The sequence below is a fragment of the Pseudochaenichthys georgianus genome, chromosome 1 (assembly GCF_902827115.2).
Source record: "Pseudochaenichthys georgianus chromosome 1, fPseGeo1.2, whole genome shotgun sequence".
Classification (NCBI taxonomy): Eukaryota; Metazoa; Chordata; class Actinopteri; order Perciformes; family Channichthyidae; genus Pseudochaenichthys; species Pseudochaenichthys georgianus.
This window is the reverse complement of record NC_047503.1, coordinates 32244492-32256958: the sequence shown is the minus strand read 5'-3', so window position 1 is coordinate 32256958 and position 12467 is coordinate 32244492.

The window sequence follows — 12467 nt, the reverse complement described above, 5'->3', positions numbered from 1 at the left end:
TGACTTTTATATTTGATCCAATTGGTAGGCTATATTTACACCATAACGATGCACAGCTGATATAAAGGGACACCTGGTGGTTAAACCACGTTATTGAATTTTATTATTTTTATTATTAGGATCCCTATAAATATATATTCATTATGTTAAGATTATGTTTTAAACAGAACCCGGGCGCAGGCAATGACTGAAGATGTTTAAATGGTTTATTGTTTCGGAGACTCAGGCAGGTTTGGTGATTATGGAGGTCCGGAGTGGAAGTAGGCAGTTCAGGCTGGACTGATAACTAGGCAGGCAGGTATGATGCAGGAAGAAGCAGGCAGGTTGGCTGGAAGCTCTGGTGGACGATGGCCGGGGGTAGTGATGTTACGTATTGCGCCGAGGCTTTGGAGCGTGTGTCGAGTAATCCCTGAAGCCTTTTGTGAAGCCTGTATCGAGGCTTGTATCGTTTTGGGCCAGTGACGTCATCGATGACAAACGGAGCCTCGCTGCCTGTCGATACCACGTGACTGCTTCAGGAAGCGCTTCAGATCTTGGCGCGTGCTTCTGACAGATAAAAACCATGGGATTCTAATCAAGATGTGTGAACCTTGTGAGAGGACAACACTGTCGTTTGCCAGTTTTGGTTGTACGATATTTTTGCAACTCGTTAGAATGGAGCCAGCAAAGAAGAGAAGGACTTCCCCTGTGTGGGAACACTTTGATCTGATTTCACCCAATATAAGGTAGGTTGCATACATAGTATATTACAACAGATGTATTATGATAGATTTTGTATGGTTCATTTTTTAACTTTTTCTATTTCATTCAAATGTCAAGTGTTTATTGTGCTCCAGGGAACTGGGATACAATAACAATACTTCTTCCATGCTAAGGCATTATCGTACCATACATGAGAACAAGGAGGGACATGGAGGTGGACCTGCTAAAGGTTTGTCATTTAATATTTTGGAATAATATATTTTATAATTTAACCATGTTAACTTCACTTTATCATGGAAATAAAAGAAAGTTACAAGATACTCATTCTTAACACAGCTTGATTTAATTAATTTCAAAGCAATTTGAAGTAATTACTACATCCACTGACACTCTCTGTGTATACTTTTCAGGAAACAAACTCTGGCATAAATTGGATCAGACTGTGAAGATGTCCAGGAAGACCAAGAATGCACAGCTGACGCAACTGTTTGAACCAAATATCGGACGCTTGGAGGACCCTCTGAACTACTGGCAGACACAGAAACATGTTTATCCAAACCTGCATAAACTTGCAGTCACTTTTTTGTGCCCACCTGCTTCCTCAGTCCCGTGTGAAAGGGTATTTTCAAAGGCAGGATAAGTTGTGTCAAAGAAAATAAATCGTCTAAGCCCGAAAACTGTGGAAAAAACATTGTTTTTAAACAAAAACCAATAAAATTGTTCCATAAATCACAAGCATTTTCACTGCCCTCTGCAAAGTCACACAAGCACATTCACTGCTCTTTGCAAAGTCACACAAACATATTCACTGCCCTCTGGAAAGTTAAACCCTTCTTCTTTTCCAGTTTTCGAACATATATTGCTTCTTTTGTCTTTATAGAAGGCAGCAGACATTTACATTTATTTATGTATAGATATAACAACAAGATACTGTATTGATACATTGTTTTTATTATTATTATATACAGTCATCTTAAAACACTTACTGGTGCAACATTCTGTTAATACAGGATTACAAATACATTTTACATCTTTTACAATTTTGTATCATAATTTCCAGTATTTTTAGTATGTCAAAGATTACAAATAATATTTGGCTGTTTTACACCTGTTCACCAACAGGGGGTCTTGTGTGCACATGAAGCCCATGATGAAGCCTCAGATGAACCTTTTAGTGAACCGATTTGCTGGAAGCAGACTGCTATCGGTTGAACCACAACGCTCATATTACCCATGATGTACAATAAGAACCATATTACCCCTCCTGTACCCGGGCCCGGTGACACGATGGAATTAAGAGAGCTCAGACCCTCACTTATATAGAGGTTGGAACATGTTTTAAGTATAAATAAATAAAAGCATAAATAAAAGTAGGAATAAAAACATCAATGAACAAATAAATGAATAAATACAGGAATAAATAGCATGCAATGTTTTCAGATGAATTCAGTGTGTGTGCTGTGGCTCAGCTGGAAAGCAGTTGACTCACGACCGCAGGGTCCCTGGTTCAACGACTAGTCAATACGTCTTTTTTATATATTTATAAAAGCTACAGCTAAATGAGATAATGTAGTTAATAAATGTATTCTTTGATATGGTTTAGCATTTCTCAGGCTACAACATGGTTAAGTTTACGAATATTATTAAGGAATACAAATCCCTCTTTGCAATGTTTACCAGCGTCCTTAGCCTTTTCAATCACAATCATTAAACTGGAATAAATACAATATTGTTAACATGAAAATATGATTTAATGTTCGTGAGTTATTCTAAGGCTTTACTCATTGGGAACTCGGTATGAGAGAGAGCACACTGTTGAGATGTCCAATCTGCTTGTTTTACACACTTTGACCAAATATCATGTTCAGATGAAGCCCATGATGAAGCCTCATGAGATGAACCCTTTTGCGAACCAATTGGCTGGAAAGCTTCAAAGCTTCATAAGGCTTCATCTCACCATCACTAGCCGAGGGATTGCACTGGAAACACAAGGAGAAACTAGTTACAAAAAGTACGGAATTACACGCAGACAGGATAACTGAATGGGCAGCCAGGAGGATGTAATACCACTGGTGTAGAAAACAATCTGGCGGTGAGTTGCTGGGAGACTGGAGTAGATAAGCTGTGTCCTGATTAGATGATGAGGGACAGCTGAGTCGGACGGCCAGGTGAGAGCAATCAGGCTGCTGCCTGCAAGGGAAACCACACCAACCACGCACGCACGCACGCACGCACGCACGCACGCACGCACGCACGCACGCACGCACGCACGCACGCACGCACGCACACACACACACACACACACACACACACACACACACACACACACACACACACACACACACACACACACACACACACACACACACACACACACACACACACACACACACACACACACACACACACACACACACACACGGGAACAAACAGGAACACAGTTTGGACCGTGACATATTACTTGTTATTCTCTACTAATAGTTAATTAAAGACTGTATATTATGACTATTTTGCACATCCCTTTCAAGATTTTCTAAGGTTTATTGACATATCATATTCACAACTACGGTGTAGTTATGCATTGAATGAAAAACTTGGGTCGCAGGTTCCTTAACAGTGTATTACAAGACATCTATCAATATGTGTGTATACCTCCAGCAATGTTAACTATGTTGAAGCACTTATTTTAACTGATATTAAACATATGTATTATACTCTTATAAGATGTATAGATAGTATAAGAAATGTGCAGAATATGACAGTTTAATGGTGGAGGTATACACACATATCGATAGATGTCTTGTAATGCACTGTTGACCCAAATGTTTCATTCATTGCATAACTACACCGTAGTTGTGTATATGATATGTCAACACACCTTAGAAAATCTTGAAATCTTGAAAGGGATGTGCAAAATAGTCATTATATACAGTCTTTAATGTTCACAACTCGCTTGCTGTTACAACCTCTGCTGCAGCTTTGATGTATTGATTCTTGTGTACTTTGGACATTTATTCCCGCATTTCTTTTAAATTCCAAAGAAAATCATCATTATTGTTGTTTATCAGTGACACATAATGCAAAGACATTTCATGTTTTTATTATCTGAATGACTATACTCTACCCTTATTTATTTGTACCAGAACTGGTTATCTCTGTACTTATTAGTTTGATTTTTTTTTTTAAATATCACTTACAGTTGACCATATTCATAAACTCTGAATTCTTTTTTAAATAAATAGGAAAGCATCCATACAAAATTGCACTTCCCTCTATACTGTGAGAACTAAGCTACTCTAGACACTACTAATCACACAAGTGTTATCACAGTTAACAGAATTCTCTAAGAGCAAGTAGCGAGAGGCGTCTGTCCACATGTCAGAGCCTCCAGAGTGATGATTGTCCCCAGGCTTTGTAGTCATCTCCAGCAGGTGTGCGCCGTCTGTGCGCTGCGATTGGAGTGCATCGGGCCGGCATGCTCCAATCACAATCTTCAGGGGGTGGACCAGGAGATGGCAGCCAATGACGTCAGGGCAACCGCACAGCTCATTTACATATCACACAGATTAACACAGTTAAGACGACCAGGAAGGCAGCAGCCGTAACAACGACCTATAATCCCGTTTTAAATGTTTCGCCCTCTGGTGCTCCCGTTGAATGCAAACGTTACAGATGGTCATTTATTCACAAATAACCCTCTCTGTAAAATCCTAAATTGTAGGATAGTTTGGCCATTAAAATGCTTTTTGATTAGATTTCTAGCGAGAAGTGTATATTGTACTTTTAGAATCCACGTCCAGTTGATATGTAGGATCTATAGTTTGATAGATATTACAAAGATGATTTGAGAGAGGAGACAGGAGAATATGTATATGCGGTAGCTTCCATGTAAAGTTACGGGTTGAAAACAGTATTTCCGGTCTCAACGTTTTCATAATAAAACCAATGATCAAATGATTTAACAGTGATATCTGCAGTCCACTAAAAAATAAATATCCACTAAAAAACATAAGTTTATCCTTGTTAATTATACAACATCAATCAATGTTGATTTATATAGCCCAATATCACAAATGTTACATTTGTCTCAGTGGTCTTCACAGTGTGTACAGAATATCAGTATGACAATACGACACCCTCTGTCCTTAGACCCTCACATCGTACAAGGAAAAACTTCCGAAGAAAACCCAGTTTAAAGGGAAAAATGGGAGAAACCTCAGGGAGAGCAACAGAGGAGGGATCCCTCTCCTAGGACGGACAGACGTGCAATAGATGCCGTGTGTAAATTGAAAAGATAATACATTTGCAACATAGGTAGTCCAAATGTTTGGAAATGCATGTGTGTATAATAGGAAGATGAATCCACGAGGATATCCATCCAGGACCGATGATCCAGGACCACAGCCACGACTCAAGATCCAGCGCTCGCGATCCAGGACACAGGACCGCAGGATCATCCATGACTCCGGATCCCAGCGTATATAGACACCAAAAAGAAAGAAATGTGGGGAAGCTGGGTTAATCGGAACATGAGAGTACACAGGTATAGACAGAGAGAAGGAAGAAGTAAGATGTCCCCCGACAAACTAAGCCTACTGTATATCAGCAAAACTAGGGGCTGAATCTAATCAGCCCTAATTATAAGCTTTATCAAAAAGGAAGGTCTTAAGCGCACTCTTAAAAACGGATAGGGTGTCTGCCGCCCGAACACAAACTGGAAGCTGATTCCACAAATGTGGAGCTTGATAAGAAAACATTAATTGGTTTAAATTGTGTATGCTTTTGTGTTTTTCCCATAGTAGTTCCCATTTCTTTTTTCAGAGGTTTTGAATCACGCCGCAATGCACGTCGGCATATGGTGTTTATGCGATATGAAATCAGAAAACAATCCAATCCCAGAGCTTGAAGATTAATCACAGGGTTTGTCAACGGGACTGTAGTCCCAAACGTCTTCGGCCATCCTAAACTGAATTTTTTTCAGATATCATATCACATTAACAACACCACATCTGGTGTCACAGAGATCTTCTTTTACTGCCCTTTCTTCTTAGAGGAAGTACAGAAACACGTAACTCTGGATTTGTTTTAATGTTTGAGGTGCAATAAACGACACAGCAGCTTTTTGGCATGTTAAAACTATTATTTTCTGCCCCGCTCGTGCACTTTATACACTGATAAAAGTAAAACATAGTGGTTGTTCATTTGATGTGTTTATTCTCACTCAAATAATTGTAAATTATTAGTTTGATTATTTAAACTATTACTGATTTATATTTATGGTTGAACCTATTGTTTTATATTGATAGAATATAAACTGACAGAAGGACATTGAAACTTAAACCATTCATTTGTTCAATGTTGTATTAGATCAAGCTTCATTTGCGCATGCGCATTGATGACCGCGCACACAGAATGTTCTGTGAGTAGTTTTCAGAGCGGATTTCATAAAGGGCGGTCCACAATAGATGCTTTAGTAAGAGTGAGTAACGATGTGGAAGAAACATTGAAAATGAAAGAGATAATGGCAATAGTGTACTTTGACATTGAAAAGGCGTATGACTCTATGTGGAGGGATGGGTTACTGATCAAATTGAGCAGAATGGGTATTGGAGGGAGAATGTACAATTGGGTAAGGGCCTTTTTAACAGACAGGACATTTAGAGTAAAGGTTGGAGCAGATATTTCCAATTATTTTGAAATAGAAAATGGTATCCCCCAAGGGAGTGCAGTCAGTCCAATATTATTTGACGTCATGATTAATGATATATTTACATGCTTAGACACATGCATACAATCGGCTCTGTACGCAGATGATGGGGCTATTTGGATGAGAGGAAGAAATGCCCCATACGTAATGGAGAATATAGCTAGAGCGATTAAAAAAGTGGAGAGGTGGTCATATAACTGGGGATTCAAAATGTCAGAAAGCAAGTCATGCTACATGGTATTTACAAACAAACGCAAGATTGATGGCCAACAGCTAACACTATATGATCGTCCAATGACAAAGGTGAATGAGTTCAAATACCTAGGACTGTGGTTTGATAGCAAATACACATGGAAAATGCATATTAATCAAGTGGAAACAAAATGCAAAAAAGTATTACATTTATTGCGAGCTGTAGCTGGATGCAACCGGGGCGCAGATAAATAAGCATTAATAGACATTTACAGATCAATTATGAGGTCCACAATAGACTATGGTTGTATAGTGTATGGAGCAGCAGCAACAACATCACTTTTAAAAATAGATAGAATACAATATAAAGCATTGCGGCTGTGTATTGGAGCGATAAAGTCATCCCCTATCAATGCAGTTCTGATAGAAGCAGGAGAGACACCGCTGGAGATCAGAAGAGAGAAACTTGCTTTGTCATACTGGGTCAGGTACAAGGAAGTGGAGAGGAACATGTCACAAACAGAATATTACAGGATTGCTGGGAATATACAAAATTCCAGGGACGTGGGTTTGGCTGGACAAGTAAGGAAAGAACAAGGGCATATGGAGTGGAGAATATCATGTTTGCCAAAGCAATCCCATTTAGCAGTGTTCCCCCATGGTTGTTCCCAGAAGATAAAATAGATATGAATATTCTAGAAAGGAAAAAAGAGTGGCAAATAAATGAAGTGTGAATTAAAACAAGTATGTATCTGAACGAAAAGTACTACAATTTCCTACAAATGTACAGATGGTTCTAAGAACAAGGAAAGGTGTGTTGGAGTTGGCATATACATCCCAGACTTTAAAATATCTATTTTAAAAAGAGCATCTGATCAATTATCAGTGTATACAGCAGAAATGCTTGCTGTAATAATAGGATTGCAGTGGGTTGAAGAGGTCAGACCAGTTAGGGTGGTTATATGTACAGATTCATTGACCATATTACAAAGCATACAATCAACAACAACTACTAGAGAAGACATTCTCATAGAACTGAATCATAGCCTGTTAAGACTGCACAGAAGCGGCATAGATCTACAGTTCTGCTGGGTGCCTGCACATGGGGGGGTGAAAGGGAACGAGTGTGCTGATAACTTAGCAAAAAGTGCACTACAAAAGCAAATAACATTACCAGTTCAACTTGGTAAAGGAGAAGGAGAAGCAGTCATTAAGAAAAAAGGGATGGAGATCTGGCAGAAGAGGTGGGAGGAAGACCAGAAAGGCAAGGACTATCACCAGGGGCGGCGCCAGGGGGTAGCTTGGAGTTGCTATAGCAACTCCAACAATTGACCTAGCAACGGCTTAGCAACCCCATTGTTTTGTTATGAAAATGTATCTATATTTATACACATTCTCGCGAGATCTATCAGGAGTCGTTGTTCGCTCCCATCGCTCTAAATGCTCGAGTTTCACCCATGGTTTCACCACGGCTGCCACTGCCAGCTCTGTTTACTCCATAGACTGTATATATAAATGGACGTAGGGTCCGTGACGTCACCCATAGGATTCTGCAGAGTTGCCGTGAAGCCCTTAGTAGGCGGAGTCGGCCACTAACGGCTCAACAGTGACGTCAGAGTTCAACTCCCGCCTTCTCCAAATAAGGGCAAAGAGGCGGGACCTGCTGCCACCCAGCTGGAAGTTCCAGAGCTAGCTGAAGCTACCAAGCTAAGCTAACATGCTCCCCATCTGCACACTGCCGTCGCATTTTACGTTTCTAAGGTAAGCGGCCATAAAACTATTCAGCAAAACTATAAATAATAATCTAAGTTATTGAGTTTTTAGCATAATACTTCAGAATATTAAAACCCCTTAACGTTTGTATGCAATTGTGCTAAATTCAACTCTGGAATCAAGCAAATATTAATATGTTTGCATGACATTAGTTATTTATATTTTGATATCACTTAACCATACGTTTAATACATTTAAGTCAAGCTAAGGTACATGTGATGGTAGCTAGTTAGTGCTCTTACCTGTGAGGCCTCCTCCAAACAGCATAATAACCAGACTGTATCATTAAAACTAAGTACCAGTTCTAGATCCTTGACTTTGGACAAACAATTCAAAAGACAACATGTATTTAAAGACCAATCTGTATTTGAATGTGCCTCTTAACCTGAGATATTAGTTATACAGTAATAGTATTGACAATCTAAAAAAACTGAGCAACTCAACAGTCAACTTTATGTTTCTTATTGTCTAAAGCATTTATTATTTTCATTTCCCCCTCTCATATTCAGTGTGGACGGATTGAGACAGCGTGGTGTCCAGAGGGCAGCAGAGACTTCAGGGAGAAACCTCCGTGTGATGGACGTCCTGTCTGTTGGTTTGGAGAGGACTGAGGGTCTTTCCTCTGCGAGGAGGACCAGGGCTGATGAAGGAGTCCATGCTGGGCAAAGCTGATACCAACTGCACAGGCCTAGCCTATCAGGTTATTTGACTAAATGTGTTTACTTCTACATTTAATAGGTTTACACCTTCTGTCCATATGTGCTTTTTATTTAAAACATTTGATTAACTTTTGGTTCACATTTCAATAAATTGTATTTGTATTTGTATCCTTTCGTCCATTATTCTTACTGAACATGTTAGATTACACATTCACATCTGACTGAAGATTGGCCCCATTTATTTGTGACGTTGCAAACTCTGCGGTACAAGGCACAGGTAATGTGAAGCTCATAAAGTGAGGCAAATAGAAATAATCAGCTGATGGAGTGTAGATGTGGAAATAGCTGGATTCGATCAGCTGACTGTTTTTACAATAAAAGTTGTTTATAGTGAATGTCCTGTACTGGTCTTAACATCTCATAGCATCAGCTTTTAATGATCCTCTTGGATGTTCTTCTTGACCCTCAGAGAAGGAGAACATGTCGTGTCTTTCAGGCATGTCCTTTCCTAACAAAAATGACAGGAAACATAAAACATATTATTGCAGAACAAGTGTGTTATTTATGAAAGCGGTGTGTTTGTGTGTTTAGGGGCTGTAGATATAATTATTTTGTAATTGTAATGTTTTTATTTTATTTAAACAATGAGCTACAAAGACAATCAGATTATGAATGAACAGTATGAAGTTCATCAACATTGAAATATATGTTATTATCAAAATAATATTTAACTGTTATCAAAACGTAGTGCAACTGTAGAAGCTTGCTCTGTTGTCTCACTGAAAGAATAACTTTTACCACGTTTTTTACAGACAATATTGAGAGATAAATCTTTGCCTTCAATACATTACATTAGAAAGCTGACAAAGTCATATTGCTAAATATCTAAATGTAACTTTTTGCATGGAAAAACCCCTCAACTTAACTGATGTGTAGGTGATCTAGTATTTAGTATTGTTTATTGGAATGTATATCAGTGTATTCAAGTCAATACTTCATTTATTTAAACCAATATCTTTCTTGATTCTTTGTACAGTATGAAAAAAGAGTCTTAGTACCTGTGCTGGAGTTCACTGCTGTGAGGAGTCCAGTTATGTCTCTCACTCTCTGGTCCAGCCTGTCTGCATCACCTGGACACCTTAAACAAACAGATATATATGTAAAGTACCATGTGTACAAACAATATAACTGATTCTCTTCTGTTGCACATGTTGGATTGTGTATTGTCCGAGTCAGGGTCCTTTTTATTTTACTGTAACTTTGGAAGTTGGGTTACCAATGCTTACTGTTTATTTGATACCCATTTGGTAATGCAATTAATAAAAACAACAAGGTTTTGGTTCGTTCTTCAGATGACTGTGACGTTAACGTGTAAGCTCGATAATGAACTCCAGCTCAATCAACCATATTGTAATATCAACCTGATCTCACCAGAATGCGTGACTCCACCACGACTCCTTAACACCACAATGCGTGGTGGAGTCACGAACTTTGTTACATTTGCGTGTCGGCACCACGCAAACAACCCCAATGTAAAGTGAATGAGGCTCCTTTGTCGTGGTGCACACACGCATTTCTACAACGTGCATTGTGTGTAATGCAACTGTTATTTTTATTAAATTAGTTAGTTTTTAAGGAAGGCCAGAGCTTCAGCTGTGTCAAATAGATTGTTCCCTTCAGTTAACGTTATTTAAAAGATAATGATCATGTCCCCTGTATTGTATTACGAGCGTCCATTCCCATTGGATAACAGAGAATTTTACACCCGGAAGTAAGTAGCCTATTCTCCTTACTGTCGATTGATTTTACAGTAATATCTGCACTACTCATCGACTAAAAAACACCAAATTGTCCTTGTTAATTACACAACATTGATTGGTTTGAATTGTGTGCAATGCTTTTGTATTTTCCCCCTTCGATTCGGAGAAACAAATATATTTTCGGAGTTTTTGGACGGCAGAAGACACTACACTACCCAGAATCCTCAGCTATCGTTTGGGACTACACCATGTGCTTAGCTTGACAAACCCCGTGATCAGTCCTCAACCTCTGTGATTGGATGCGCGACGTTTACACAGAGCGTCCAAAAGGACTTTGAAATGGAATGAAACCCATCTACGGCACACTATTCAAAACAGGAATCGAACGTGTCCTACCCCCCTCCCCCCCTTAGGTCACAGGCTCCTCCAACAGTGCTACGCAATAAAACAGATGCACAGAAAAAATAGTGAAATAGTGCAATAAGAGTCTATATACAAGTGATTGGAATATGATATATTAGATAAATAATTTCTAAGTAGCAGCCAGATGAATGTTATTTCTAAGTTCAGGTGTTTAATAGTCTTCTGGCCTGTGGGATGAAGCTGTCTCTGTGTCTGGTGGTTTTAGTCCGAATGCTGTGGTACCGCCTGCCAGACTGCAGCAGACAGAACCGTTTGTGGCTGGGGTGATGGTGGTCTTTTATAATCCTGAGGGCTTTCTTTAAGGTTAACCTGGTATTTTTAATCCACTACATTTATTTTAGTTACTTTACAGATTTTGATTAATGATGTGATATATAAACAACCCTTAAATCAGACTTTAGTTACACCTGAATGAAATTCAGTGAAGGTGATTGTCAAGTGCCAACAATCAGGCGAGATATTTGATAGTTGGTTGCTTGAGAAGACTACATATTTATCTGCTGATCAGTTTAAAGCATATTCATTACTCGTTATTCTCTAATAGTTCATGAAAGACTGTATATAATTGCTATTTTGCACATCCCTTTCAAGATTTCAAGATTTTCTAAGGTTTATTGACATATCATATACACAACAGTGTAGTTATGCAATGAATGAACAACTTGGGTCACAGGTTCATCAACAGTGCATTACAAGACATCTATCAATGTGTGTATACTTCCACCATTACACTGTCGTATTCTGCACATTTCTTTAATTAAAGCCTTATTAGTTAGCACATCCTCCTATCAGGCACTCAACTGTTTTACTCTAGATATCATTTGAGTATCTTCTTGATATTTTCTATTCTATATTTATATAATTGACCTTCTACTTTCCCACTATTTTGTATGTACTCTTAATATTTGAATGTTTTCATAAAATATAACACATTCAAAAGTGCGTTACAAAAATGAAAGACATTAAGAAAAAGGCATTTTAAACAGTCATTAAAAAGCAACACAATCTTCCTGCATTGCAATTACTCTAAACGTGTAATAACGTGCTTTAACCAGTAGGTGGTTTGGGTTAAAAGCATAGGTTAAAAGGCTGTCAAGTTTACAGTGTTAACAAAATAAAATATACTGCTGTTTCCGGTTTAGTTTACGACGAATATTATTTTGATATTTGTAACACAAAAGCGATGGAAAAAACCCATAGCAACCAAAAAAAGATGGTCTTAACATGACCCAGTCGTCTAGTAGTTAATAA